This window comes from Syngnathoides biaculeatus, chromosome 15, assembly GCF_019802595.1.
Source record: "Syngnathoides biaculeatus isolate LvHL_M chromosome 15, ASM1980259v1, whole genome shotgun sequence".
Classification (NCBI taxonomy): Eukaryota; Metazoa; Chordata; class Actinopteri; order Syngnathiformes; family Syngnathidae; genus Syngnathoides; species Syngnathoides biaculeatus.
Genome location: NC_084654.1, coordinates 7,978,710 through 7,991,772, shown reverse-complemented (window position 1 = coordinate 7,991,772; position 13,063 = coordinate 7,978,710).

Below are 13,063 nucleotides of genomic sequence, written 5' to 3'. Positions count from 1 at the left end.
CCGGGGGTGGGCGTTGTTAATCCGGGCAACAACCGATCCGGTATGGGATTGTTTAGATGAACACTTATATTTTTTTGGCACAATTTTACGCCGGATACCTTTCCTGACGCAACCCTCTGCATTCATCAGATCGTGTGTAGCACTCCACATTTAGAATGAATTCCAATTCACTAGCAGACATTCAATGGTGCGAAGAAAATTCACATGTGTCATGAATCTGATCTGGGTGTCTGATTTTGCATATACGCTCAAAGTTTGTGCAGAATGAGAACACGTCTGGATTTTTTAGGGAATGAGGAACAGTGAGGTCGTGAATGACCTGAGGGCCATCTAAACTGAAGTGCCACCCAATCAGAGCATAACAAATTGTGCCAAAAATCAAGGTTTGTTTTCACTAACATCCACTCATTTGACAAGCCACTTTTCCCTCACCGGGGTCACAAGAGTGCCAAAATCTATCCCAGCTAACATCGGGTGAAAAGCAGACTAGACCCTGAACCGATCAAGGTCAGTCACAGGGCAAATATTGACACCATCACTGAGTGGGAATCGATTGCACAGTGTCCACACCAAAGTCAGGCGTGTGTACCACTACACCATCAGTGACTCTGCTTTCACTAACATATTTAACATAATGTTTTTTTTTTTTAAATCTTTGGTAAATTCTCCGTTTTACTGCAAGTATCCATTGTACATTGAATAATGAATTATGGATAATGGACACCATTTTTCCTTTTATAACAGGCCGATTAATAACATCAAAGCAACATCTTTCAAAAGGAGTAAACAATCAACTGTGGAGGACGTAACTGCTTTTTAAAAAATATATTTTATTTATTTACTTATTTAATTTTCACGCTTTGACATGAAAACCCCATGAGGGTCCTATAAAAGTCGATGTCACTCCTAATCACAGATATATTGTTCAAGCAGGGGGAAAATGTGTGCGATTTTATGCACAACCAGTTCTGATGAACATTGCCTCTTTTTGTCCCTATCTGTGTGCTGATGATGACGATGACAGGGTTATTATTGTCTCCTCGCCCACTGTGGCGGCAGAGCCTTTTTCCCCTGGGCTTGATGAAGCAGGAGTGCTAATAAAAAAGAGCAGCAATCATTGCTCTTGCTTGGGAATTAGCCAGTCAACTCGGATGGCTTCCTGTCATGAGTACAATAAAGTCGTTATCTTAGAAAAGCGCTACCTATTGCTGCTCCGACATCATCGTGAACAAATCAAAGAAATGGCACACATTGCAGGGTTCGATGACAGGAAAGGAGTCCACAGACAGGGCAAATAATCCACCAAAGACATGAAATGCACAAGACATACAGATGTCAGCATCTCTTTACATTTTATAATTGACTGTTTTGGTAGTGACTACCAGTTCCAGAATGTGAGGAAATACTTTCAGTAGAAGGTTAAAAAAGGGACAAGCTGGGTCACTGTCATGGTCCTGCCGGTCCAGCCCTGGCTGAGCGGGTTCAAGCCCACTGGCACTGATTAGGAGGCGCACACCTGCGCCTCATCCTGGCTGATTAACCCCGGTATTTGTAGGACCCAGTGGATGACTGGTCTTGGCCAGATTGTTCTGTCACGACACATCGGTACGGAGGGAGGACCCAAATGCCGGACTCTGAAGACGCAAAGGTAGTTTGGGAAAAGTGTTTATTCGGTTGAAAGTCGGGGATCAGGCAGACAGTCATGTGGGGCAGCGGTAATCAGGACGACGGCCATAAACAGCAGGTCTGCGGGCAGGCAGGGGTCGGTATACGGAAGATCGATCTGAGAAGACAGGAGTATCAAAGACGTCAGGCTTACTGGGTCGGTCGGAGGACAGGTGGAGGTCGGTACACCAGGGTTGACGATCAAGACTATAGGAGTGCAGGAATGGGGCATGAGTTGCGATGATCTGGCCAAAACCAGTTGTCCCCTGGGTCCTATAAATACCGGGGTTAATCAGCCAGGATAAGGCGCAGGTGTGCGCCTCCTAATCAGCGCCGGTGTGCTGGAACCGCAGGAGATTTGGCTCATAGTCAGGGGTCCCGGAAGAGAACTGGCAGACACTAGGAAGCGTGAATGGATCATCCCTGGGCACAGCACGGAGTGACGGGAATGATAAAGTCCTCCTCCTCTTCACCTTTATCAGAATTCACTCCAGCCCTTAAGCCCTCTGCAAGTCACTTCAGGGTCCTGTTCCTTGGGAACACGCACATTGAAGGCGCTCTGGCAGGCTCATCCTCAATCGTCAATTCCACCCTTTTCCTACAGCGGTCGCCCGGACACCTGTCACCACCGCGACGTAGTTGTGACACGGCAGTGAATCTGTCGCCACCCGGAACATTAGCTCGGTCCGAAAAGGGGTCGAAGGATACCGTGCTGTGAGCCTGGATCAGCAGTGCGTCTGTCGAAGCCACGACGTGAGTATGGCGAGGCGGTGGATTGGTTTCCACTGCAACGTGCCCTCGGCTTGGTAGCGGATCAGTGGCTACCGCAGCATGAGCTTGCAGTGAAACAATTAAATCTGCGACGTGGGTGTGGCGAGGTGGCAGATCTGTTCCCACTGCAACGTGCGCTTGGCTCGGTACCGGATCAGTGGCTACTGCAGCGTGAGCTTGCAGTGAATCGGTAGCAACTGCGATGTGGGAATAACACAGGGGTGGATCCGTTGCCACAGCAAAATGAGTTTTGCTCGGTAGCGGGTCAGTTGCTACTGCGGGTGAGCGTGACTTGTCCGGGAGTCCATTTCCACCGCAGCATGGGTGTGAGTCAGGAGCGAGTCATTTGTCACTGCAGCATGGGCGTGAGTCACCACTGAGTCTGTTGCTACCGCGACGTGGGCATAGCTCGGCTGATTCTCTAATCCCCAGCGAACCTGGGCTGTGAGGACCGCCAGTTCAGTGCTCTGCCGCTCCAACTCCACTCACATTTAGCGGTAGAACACATCATGATTTGGCAACGCCTCCTCCCTCTGGGCTGGAAGCTTCGCCACCAGCTGCGGGTCTGCTGGTTTGACCGTTGCCGGTGAGGAGTGGGTGGACGAGGACGGTGTCTTTGTTGCCGCGCAGCGGGGGGGGGGGACAACGGAGTGCCCGGCCTGGGCATCTCCTCTGGCCGCCATGCGGACGACCCGGATAGATGGCCAAGTGGATTCCCACTAACGGATTGGATGGAGGACTTGGATCTACCGGACAAAGATACTCAGGAGCTGGAAACACGGGGAGGTTAAAAAAAGTGACCGGGCTAAAAGAGGAAATTCAGAGTCAAAATCTGAGTCGTAGTCAGGCAGCTGGTCATATAAATCAAGATCCTCCTCATAATCTGAAAAATCAGAGTCCAAAAGAATATGAGGTGCTGAGCGGGTCGTAGTCAGGACGTATTCATGGCACGCAGGTGGTGCGTGTGACACGGAAGAAGGGGACAACATCATTAGGCCTACCCGGATAGGACAGGCTTGGTCCTTCAGCAGTCGGTTTACCTCGCGCCGGTCCCGGCAATACCGGGTCTTTCCTGCTGGGTCTTGTGTTGGCCAGATCGTTCTGTCACGACCCATCGAGACGGAGGAGTACCCAAATGCAGGACTCCGTAGACGCAGAGGCAAGTTGGGAAAAGTGTTTATTCGTTCCAAGGTTGGGTATCAGGCAGACAGTCAAGTGCAGCAGCGGTAGTCAGGACGTCGGGGGTAGAGACCAGGTCCGCGGGCAGGCAGGAGTCGGTACACGGGAGATCGATCAGAGATAACAGGAGTGTCAAAGGAGTCAGGCTTACGGGGTCAGTCTGAGAACAGGCGGAGGTCGGTACACAAGGGTTTACGATCAGAGATACGGGAGTGCAGGAATGGGGCATGAGTTGCAACAATCTGGCCAAGACCAGTCGTCCCTGGGTCAAATAAATACCGGGGTTAATCAGCCAGGATGAGGCGCAGGTGTGCACCTCCTAATCAGCGCCGGTGTGCTGGAACCCGCCCAGCCAGGACTGGACCGGCAGTACCATCACAGTCACACTGCTAAATGCAGTTGTTTCTAGTAAGTTTTATACAAAAAAAAAAATTATTCATGCTAATAAATGTATTTCATACATTGTTATCTTGGCAGTACTGAGTTAGCAATAACAACACAGTCTCCAGAAGAATGTGGACTTTTTTTATTTTATTGACCCCATTGATTATCCGCTCTATTTGAAAATAGACAATTGTGCATTTGACTGTACACTGGGTTGCATTTTTAATTGCTTTTAAACAGTATATTTGGTCCCACTTGCATGACCAATAAACAGATCTTTTCATTTTGTTTTGTAGTTTTTGCCAACATTCTTTTGCGGAAGGCCCCATAGCTCAGTGGTTAGAGCATTGGTTTGATAAACCAGGGGTCATGTGCTCTTATCTCACTGGGGCCTCCAGTCGCTGAGAGGGGTTCTGTCAGGAAGTGCGTCGGGTGTAAAAACTGTACCAAACAAATATGAGCGTTCATCTGAGATGTCACGCTGTCACGACCCCTAACGGAACAAGCTGAAAGAAAAACAACAATTGTTGCGCTGGTCATTGAATTGAGCCAGGGTCCCTCGGGTGGCAGGTGACAATCTCAGCCACAACTGCCCATCTCACCCAATGATGCTTTTGGTGGAATAACCGGGCTTTGTTTGGCATTACAATTAAATTACACATTTTCTGTTTAGATCAAATATAGTTTTGGCTTAACTTTCACATCCCATTCATTGTTCTTAAGTAGGGAAATTACGATGTAATAATAAGTAACAGGTAGTCACTGATGATGTAATGGTACACACACCTGAATTTGGTGCAGGCAGCGTGAGATCGATTCCCGCTCAGTGATGGTGTCGATATCTGCCTTATGACTGACTGACGACCAGTTCAGGGTGTAGTCCACCTTTCACCTGAAGCTAGCTGGGATAGGTTCCTGCTCTCCTGTGACGCTTGTGACGATAAACGGCTTGGATAATGGATGGGTGGAAAAGCAACAGCAAATTGTTGGCAACAAGCCCCAGGTGTCCCCTGCCTCTGACCCAAAGTCAGTTAGAATATACTCCTGTCGAATCGTGACCCAATTACTGGAGTCAATTAGTTGTGGTTCCTTTAGAACTTGTGATAGACATCAAGCATGATACAATATCAGGACCAGTGCCATTGCTGCAACAAGGTGATCCAAATTGTATCAGAACGTTATTTGTAAAAAACACACAAACACACCATCACTGTGGTCTCAGGGTACAGTGGGCACGGAAAGTATTCAGACCCCCTTCTGATCCCAGCCCCGTGACACTCAGCTGTGAACCGTTCCAGGGAGAGTTGGAGATCATGTCCTGATGAAGCCAACAGGACCACATCATCTGCATAAAGCAGGGATGCAATACTGAGGCCACCAAACCGTAAAACCCCCTCGACACCACAACTGCACCGACAAATCTCCTTTTTTTAGTCTGCAAACATTTGAACAAATCGTTTTTTTCCTGACAATCTTTTTTGTTATCTTTTCTGTGGGTTCTATATATACATTAAGGAGGGAAAAAAAATGAACGTAAATGATTTTAGCAATATACAGTGATGAAAATAAGTATTTGAACAGCCTGCTATATTGCAAGTTCTCCCACTTATAAATCGTGGAGGGCTCTGAAATCGTAGATGCATGTTCACTGTGAGAGATAATCTAAAAAGAAAAATCCAGAAATCACAATGTATGATTTTTTAATGATTTATTTGTGTGATACAGCTGCAAATAAATATTTTAACCCCTGTCTATCAGCTAGAATTGTGACCCTCAAAGACTTGTTAGTCCACCTTTAAAAGTCGACCTCCACTCCATGTATTACCCTGAATCAGATGCACCTGTGTGAGGTCGTTAGCTGCATAAACACACCTGTCCACCCCATACAATTAGTAAGACTCAAACTTGTAACATGGCCAAGACCAAAGAGCTGTCCAAACACACCAGAGACAAAATTGTACAACTCCACACGGCTGGAAAGGGCTGCGGAGAAATTGCCAAGCAGCTTGGTGAAAAAAGGCCCACTGTTGGAGCAATCATTAGAAAATGAAAGAAGCTAAACACGACGGCCAATCTCAATTGGAGTGGAGCCCCATGCAAGATATCAACTCGTGGGGTCTCAATGATCCTTAGAAAGGTAATCAGTCCAGGACTATACGACAGGACTTGGTCAATGACCTGAAAAGAGCTGGGACCACCGTTTCCAAGGCGACTGTTGGTAATACACTAAGACGTCAAGGTTAGAAATCATGCACGGCACACAAGGTTCCTCTGCTCAAGCCAGCACATGTCAAAGCCTGTCTTAAGTTTGTCAATGACCATTTGGATGATACAAAGGAGTCATGGGATAAAGTTTTGTGGTCAGATGAGACCAAAATGGAACTTTTTGGTCATAATTCCACTAACCGTGTTTGGAGGAAGACGAATGATGAGTTCCATCCCAAGAACACATTACTACTGTGAAGCATCGGGGTGGTTATCATCATGCTTTGGGGTGTTTTTCTGCACATGGGACAGGATGACTGCACTGTATTAAGGAGAGGATGAGTATGATGTATTGTGATATTTTTCCTCAGTCAGAGCATTGAAGATGGGTTGTGGCTGGGTCTTTCAACATGACAATGACCCGAAGCACACAGCCAGGAAAGCCAAGGAGCGGCTCCGTAAGAAACATATCAAGGTTCTGGCGTGGCCTAACCAGTCTCCAGACCTCACCCAATAGAAAATCTTTAGAAGGAGTTGAAACTCCATGTTTCTCAGTGACAGCCCAGAAACATGTCTGATCTAGAGAAGATCTGTGTGAAGGAGTGGGCCAAAATCCCTGCTGCAGTGTGTGCAAAACTGGTAAACAACTGCAGGAAACATTTGACCTCTGTATTTGCAAACAAAGGCTACTGTACCAAATATTAACATTGGTTTTCTCAGGTGTTCAATTACTTATTTGTAGCTGTATCACACAAATAAATACTTAAAAAAATATATTAAAAAAACAAATAAATCGTCAAAAAAATCATATATTGGGATTTCTGGATTTTTGTTTTTAGATTATCTCTCTCACAGTGGACATGCACCTATGATGAAAATTTCAGACCCCTCCATGATTTCTAAGTGGGAGAACTTGCAATATAGCAGGTTGTTCAATACTTATTTTCTTCACTGTAAGCAAGAGTGAACCATTTAAGAGTGTCTGAATACATTCCATACCCACTCTATGCACAACAACAGAAACCAAAATAACTATCCTGTTCAAGAAAGGTGCACGTCAGGGACATTCAACCATCCATCCATTTTCTGAACCGCTTATCCTCACAAGGGTCAGTGGAGTGCTACAGCCTATCCCAGCTATCTTTGGGCAGGAGACGGTGTACAACATGAACAGTTTGCCAGCCAACCTCTGTCATGATCCTGCCACTCCAGCCTGGGCTGTGTGGGTGCCCGCGCGGTTGCTCTGATTGGGAGGTGCACACCTGCTTCCTCATGCAGCCTGATTATGCTGTGGATTTATATGACCCCGATGACAACTGGCCGGGGCCAGTTCGTTGCGCTTCATGTCCCGTTCGTGTGCTCCGGTATCCCTGATCGACAACCCGTGTGTACCGACCTTCGCCTGTTCTCGACCAACCTTGTAAGCCTGACTCCTTTGACACTTCTGCCTTCTTTGATCGATCTCCCGTGTACCGACTCCTGCCTGCCCGCTGACCTGCTCTCTATACCCGACGTCTCAACTACCGCTGCTGCACCTGACTGCCTGCCTGATCCCCGTCCACAGAATAATAAACGTTTCTCCCCGAACTACCGTGCATCTTCCGAGCCTTGCATTTGGGTCCTACTCCCGTTCCGATGGGTTGTGACAATCTCAAGGCACATATGAACAATCACTCACACTTATGGGCAATTTAGAGTCTTCAATTAACCTACCGTCCATGTTTTTCTGACGTGGGAAGAAAAAAATAGTGTCTGGAGAAAACCCGCAAAGGAGCAGGAAGAACATACAAACTCCACACAGGCAGTCCAAGGATTTGAACCCCAGTACTCACAACTGTGAGACAGATGCTCTAACCCAGGGTGATCAATGCCTCGATTGCAAGACAGTTTCAGTTGATCGCGACGGCGTGCCGAGAAAAAAAACAATCAGCCGTATTTTTTTTTTTAAATTAGCTCACCGCGTATGTGCAAACAACGACAGTACAGGTAAACACGCTCGTCAGTGAGTCCCCCCCCCCACCACCTTTTAAAGCTCTCACTTAAGAAATCTTAAACATGAGTATGGATGCTGCAGTCAAGAAGACAAAAACTCACCACTTTCATACAGAATGGGAGGCGTCATTTTCGAAGTAGGTTCGCGTCATCTGCCAGTGGAGTGAAATGTGGAACAGCAACTTCGAACTCTTTATGGAAAATACGATACCGACATTTCGCCGAAAAGCATGCTGAGACTGAAAGTGAACAAACTAACTGGCCACACAGCAGTCACTTTTCACATAATATAGTTCAACAGCGAAAGCCGCCACAAACTATCGTTTCGGGGTTCGTCACATCACATAAAGAGGGATAGCTGACTCGTTGTTCCGATCTTTTAAAAAAAATTTTTTTTTTAATTATTAGTGTGTCTCACTGCAGTTGGACGAATCCACTGACTTAAGTGACACAGCCCAGGTGCACATTTTCATTCGTATGCTGTTTAATGATCATAAACGTGAACTCAGATAGTTACAAAAATGTTTATGGTTCCCTACGTTGTGTTGTGCAATATTGGCTCATGCGGTTATGCAAGGCACCCAAACATACATTTAGACATAAAGAATCCTCAATATACATACTTTAAAATAAATATGTTTTGCAATTTTGTAGTGGGTAGATCTTTGTGACTTTGTCCTTCTAAAAAAAAAAAAAAATAAAAAAATAAAAACTTGGGGTGAAAAAGTCTGCGCACCCCTGCTCTAACCTAAGAGTGACCAGCCTTTTTGAGGTTGAGATCTACTTCGTGAGCACCAATCGTATGAAGGGCTACATGACCTGTTTCATTTCAGAATCAGACTTCATTATACATAAAATATTTTCGCTTTCTTTTTTTATATTATACAACCATTTTAAAATTTTAATTTGTGCAAGCAAGTCAGATTCAAAATATAAAGCACAAATAATAATAACAATTTGTGACCTGTGCTGTCTTAAGAACATGGCTCATGGGAGCCATAAGTGGTCTTCATGGGCAACCATGCTCCTGTGAGCATCGCATTGATGACCCCTGATCTAACCAGGCATCCATCCACAATGCCACCTGTCAGAGACTGTGACATTAAAAAGCAACTTTATCAATGTATGATCTCTTGGAATACCCGTATACGTACCAAGCACATTTTATTTGCTCCAACACTGATTTTTACTCCTCGCAAAAACCAGACAGAGAATCTCAAGAGTTGTCGAAGGAAGTCTCCTGGAAATGACAGCCAATAAAAAAAGACAGCAGGCCATTGTGATCTGCCGAATACTTGAATAAATTGGGTGCTTTCATGTCTATACTTCTTCCTTTCCTTTCGGCTTGTCCCGTTAGGGGTCGACACAGCGTGTCATCTTTTTCCATCATAGCCTATCTCCTGCATCTTCCCCTTTAACCCCAACTGCCATCATGTCTTCCCTCACAACATCCATCAACCATCTCTTTAGTCTTCCTCTCGCTTTACCTGGCAGCTCCATCCTCAGCAGCCTTCTACCAATATACTCACTCTCTCGCCTCTGAACATGTCCAAACCATCGAAGTATGCTCTCTCGAACCTTGTCTCCAAAACATCCAACTTTAGCTGTCCCTCTAATGAGCTCATTTCTAATCCTATCCAATCTGGTCACTCCGAGCGAGAACCTCAACATCTTCATTTCTGCCACCTCCAGTTCTGCTTCCTGTTGTTTCTTCAGTGCCACTGTTTCTAATCCGTGCATCATGGCTGGCGTCACCACAGTTTTATAAATTTTGCCCTTCATCCTAGCAGAGACACTTTCTTTTTGTTCAAAACCTTTGATGGCTTTGTAACCAATGCCTGTTTCCCAATGGTTCAGTCAGTGTTCACACAATAAATAATTCAAGCGTACAAAAATGGGTCACAACAAACCAAGTAACATTCATCCATGCATCTATCCATTTTCTTTGCCGCATAGCCTCACAAGGGTCGCGGGGAGTGCTGGAGGCTATCCCAGCTGTCAACGGGCAGGAGGCGGGGAACACCCTGAACTCGTTGTCAGCCAATCACAGGGCACATCGAGACAAACAGCCGCACTCACAATCACACCTATGGGAAATTTGTCCAATTAATGTTGCATACTTTTGGGGTGTGGGAGGAAAACGGAGTGCCCAGAGGCACGGGGAGAACATGCAAACTCCACAGAGGCGGGGCTGGGATCAAACCCAGGACCTCAGAACTGTGAGGCCACCGCTTTACTAGCCCCAAGTAATATCTCTCTTTTATTCCATGAAAAACAGGAAGTTTGAACAGACAAAGCAATGTTCGTGAAATCAAAATTCAATTTAATTCAATTATATCAACTATCTAGCAAGTGACAACACAGATAGTCAAATTCACTTAGCTCAGACTCAAAATCTTGATACTCACTTATATTCTGACAAAACAAAGCAAAAAATGTATGACAATGCTAAACTAAGGGAGTGTCCACAACTTGACAAAATTCTAGATGATTATAGACACATTTTCTGAAATAGTTCACAAAATTTATGGTACATGCTTGTGTTATTTCAAACTTGATGAATGGGCAGGCAAGTCCCCTCTAATTCTGCAACTAAAAGTAAAGTTTCTTAAAGTTTGTGGAATGTACGTGTGGGACGTTTTGTCCAGTCCGTTTGCCCCGTCAGATGTCACGTTACTTGAGAAGACCTGGCTCCAGGTCCCAGTAGTTCAATTAAAAGGTGTTTTGAGGTTAAGGTCGGGACTCTCAACTCCTTCTGCTCCAAACCCATCTCATCCAAACCTAGACTTTATAAACCTTGTAGACTGGGGCACAGTCATGCTGAAACAGGGAACGTCTTTCCCAGTAATAACTGAAAAGATAAATAATTAAGATGGGCCAGCCCAAACTCAAATGTGTTATTAACAAATCTAATGATTTATTTTTTCAAGTACTAATACGAATAGTGGTGTTTTTCAATGTTTACATCGATCAGCAAGACACCCTTAACATCATATGTCAGTATGTGAATATTAAATGCTCAGTAAATCATCCGATCCTATGAAAACTTCAATACTCGAAGGCACTAAAAGAGTTGTGATACATACAGCATATTTTAACAGGGTACAATAACACAATGACAACAATCCACACAACTCACTGTTGGGATGCTGAACAACTCACAAAACAACATTTTTATCTCACTCTCCAAACACAACTCCTTTCACTCACGTGTGCATCGGAGCATGGCAGCCAGATCTTATTGCGTTATAGATTAGCATCCTTCATTTGTGAATTAATGGATTTAAAAAAAAAAAAGTCAACTCAGTTCAAAGAGCTGCAGGCTAAATGTCTCGTTATAGAATCTGCTGAGGATTGTGTCTATCCAGTCATGCATCTGCATACGAGCTCTCTGAAGGTTTAGTGAACCAGCCACGCCGGACCGACAGCGTTTAGTGATGCCATATCTCTCTCCATGAATATAAAATTGAAAATGGGCACTCAGAAACCTCTGCAAAAATGAATGAAATGTCTTTCTGTGGAACAAAATTTATTGACTTCTTTAGGGTGCCATAGTGAACAACTTTCAGATGCAAAAGAGAAGCACTTGAGTGAATGAGTTATGCACATTTATCTTATGTATGATGTCAGTCACTGTTGATAGTGTATTTTCACAATTTAAAATGTTAAACGTCCAGGCAACGCCAAATCCACTCAACACAAAATGTAATGGCTTCCTCTCCCCTACTAGATTTCATTATATTATGACTACAACATTACATAAACCTTGCATAATCTAATATACAATTTAATTCAGACCTCAGAACTGTGAGGGCAATGTTCTAACAAGTTGAGCCACTGTGCCGCCTCCTGCACATGCAGGCATAAAATTTGAAGAAAATTTAATCTCTTTACCCAATCAAAATGCATAAACGTGTTTGTTAAATGAGTGACCGCCAAGGTCCCCTCATCACTGGCAATAGCTTAGTGTGAATGCACACATTACACTGGATTTTTAAATTGGACTCATTGCCTCCAGGTAATGACCAGCAGAAAAAAAGAGGCTTTTCACCATGGAAGGAAGGATACTATTAATTTTAGGGTTGACAGAAAAAAAAAAATCTGACCTAATCACACGGTCGGTTGGTCTTTGTAAGCCCCAATTTTCACAGTCCACACTAATGGTGGCAGGGACAAAGTCAGTATCATCACACTCAAATAGCTGTAAGAGTCACCCAGTTCAAAAAGAACAAAACATGTATTCATTAGTATGCAGAATAAGTGAATAGAATAACACCTATCTTGACTTCCCAGCTTTATTACTTGTTTATTTTCACACTGTACTGTGACAGTCGCCGTCTAGCTGTCACCCAGCTATTGAACAGAAACATGGACAGATCAAGCTGTTTGGCAGGCCATCGAATTCTCACTCATTACCAGGGTAGCAAACACTCTTTAATTACAGGGGATTTTTTTTCCTGTGATTTAGAGTAACCTGATTATTCACCTGATGCCTGCATAGGCCCAAGCAAATGAGGTGGCTTCAGGCCATTTGCTGCCAATTAAAACAGATTACATGGAGTTTGAATGCTCATCCCGAACTCTTTTAGTATAAGGCCGCCAGGAAAGGAACATCGCTGCAGGCCAGAAACATGTTGCCAGTAATGGATTTAAGGAAATACATGGTTGGTGAATCTATTACTTTTAACGGTCAAAATGATTCACTGCCCACAACATTAGGAGCATGAACATCTGCTCAATGAGAACCAATATCAGTCTGAAATGAACATGAAAATGGTCACTCAGGCAGGACTTTTGAAAATGTTGTTGCTTTGGATCTCATTAGGTTGTGTATTGTTTTTAATATTGTGTTTGCTGTGTGAATACA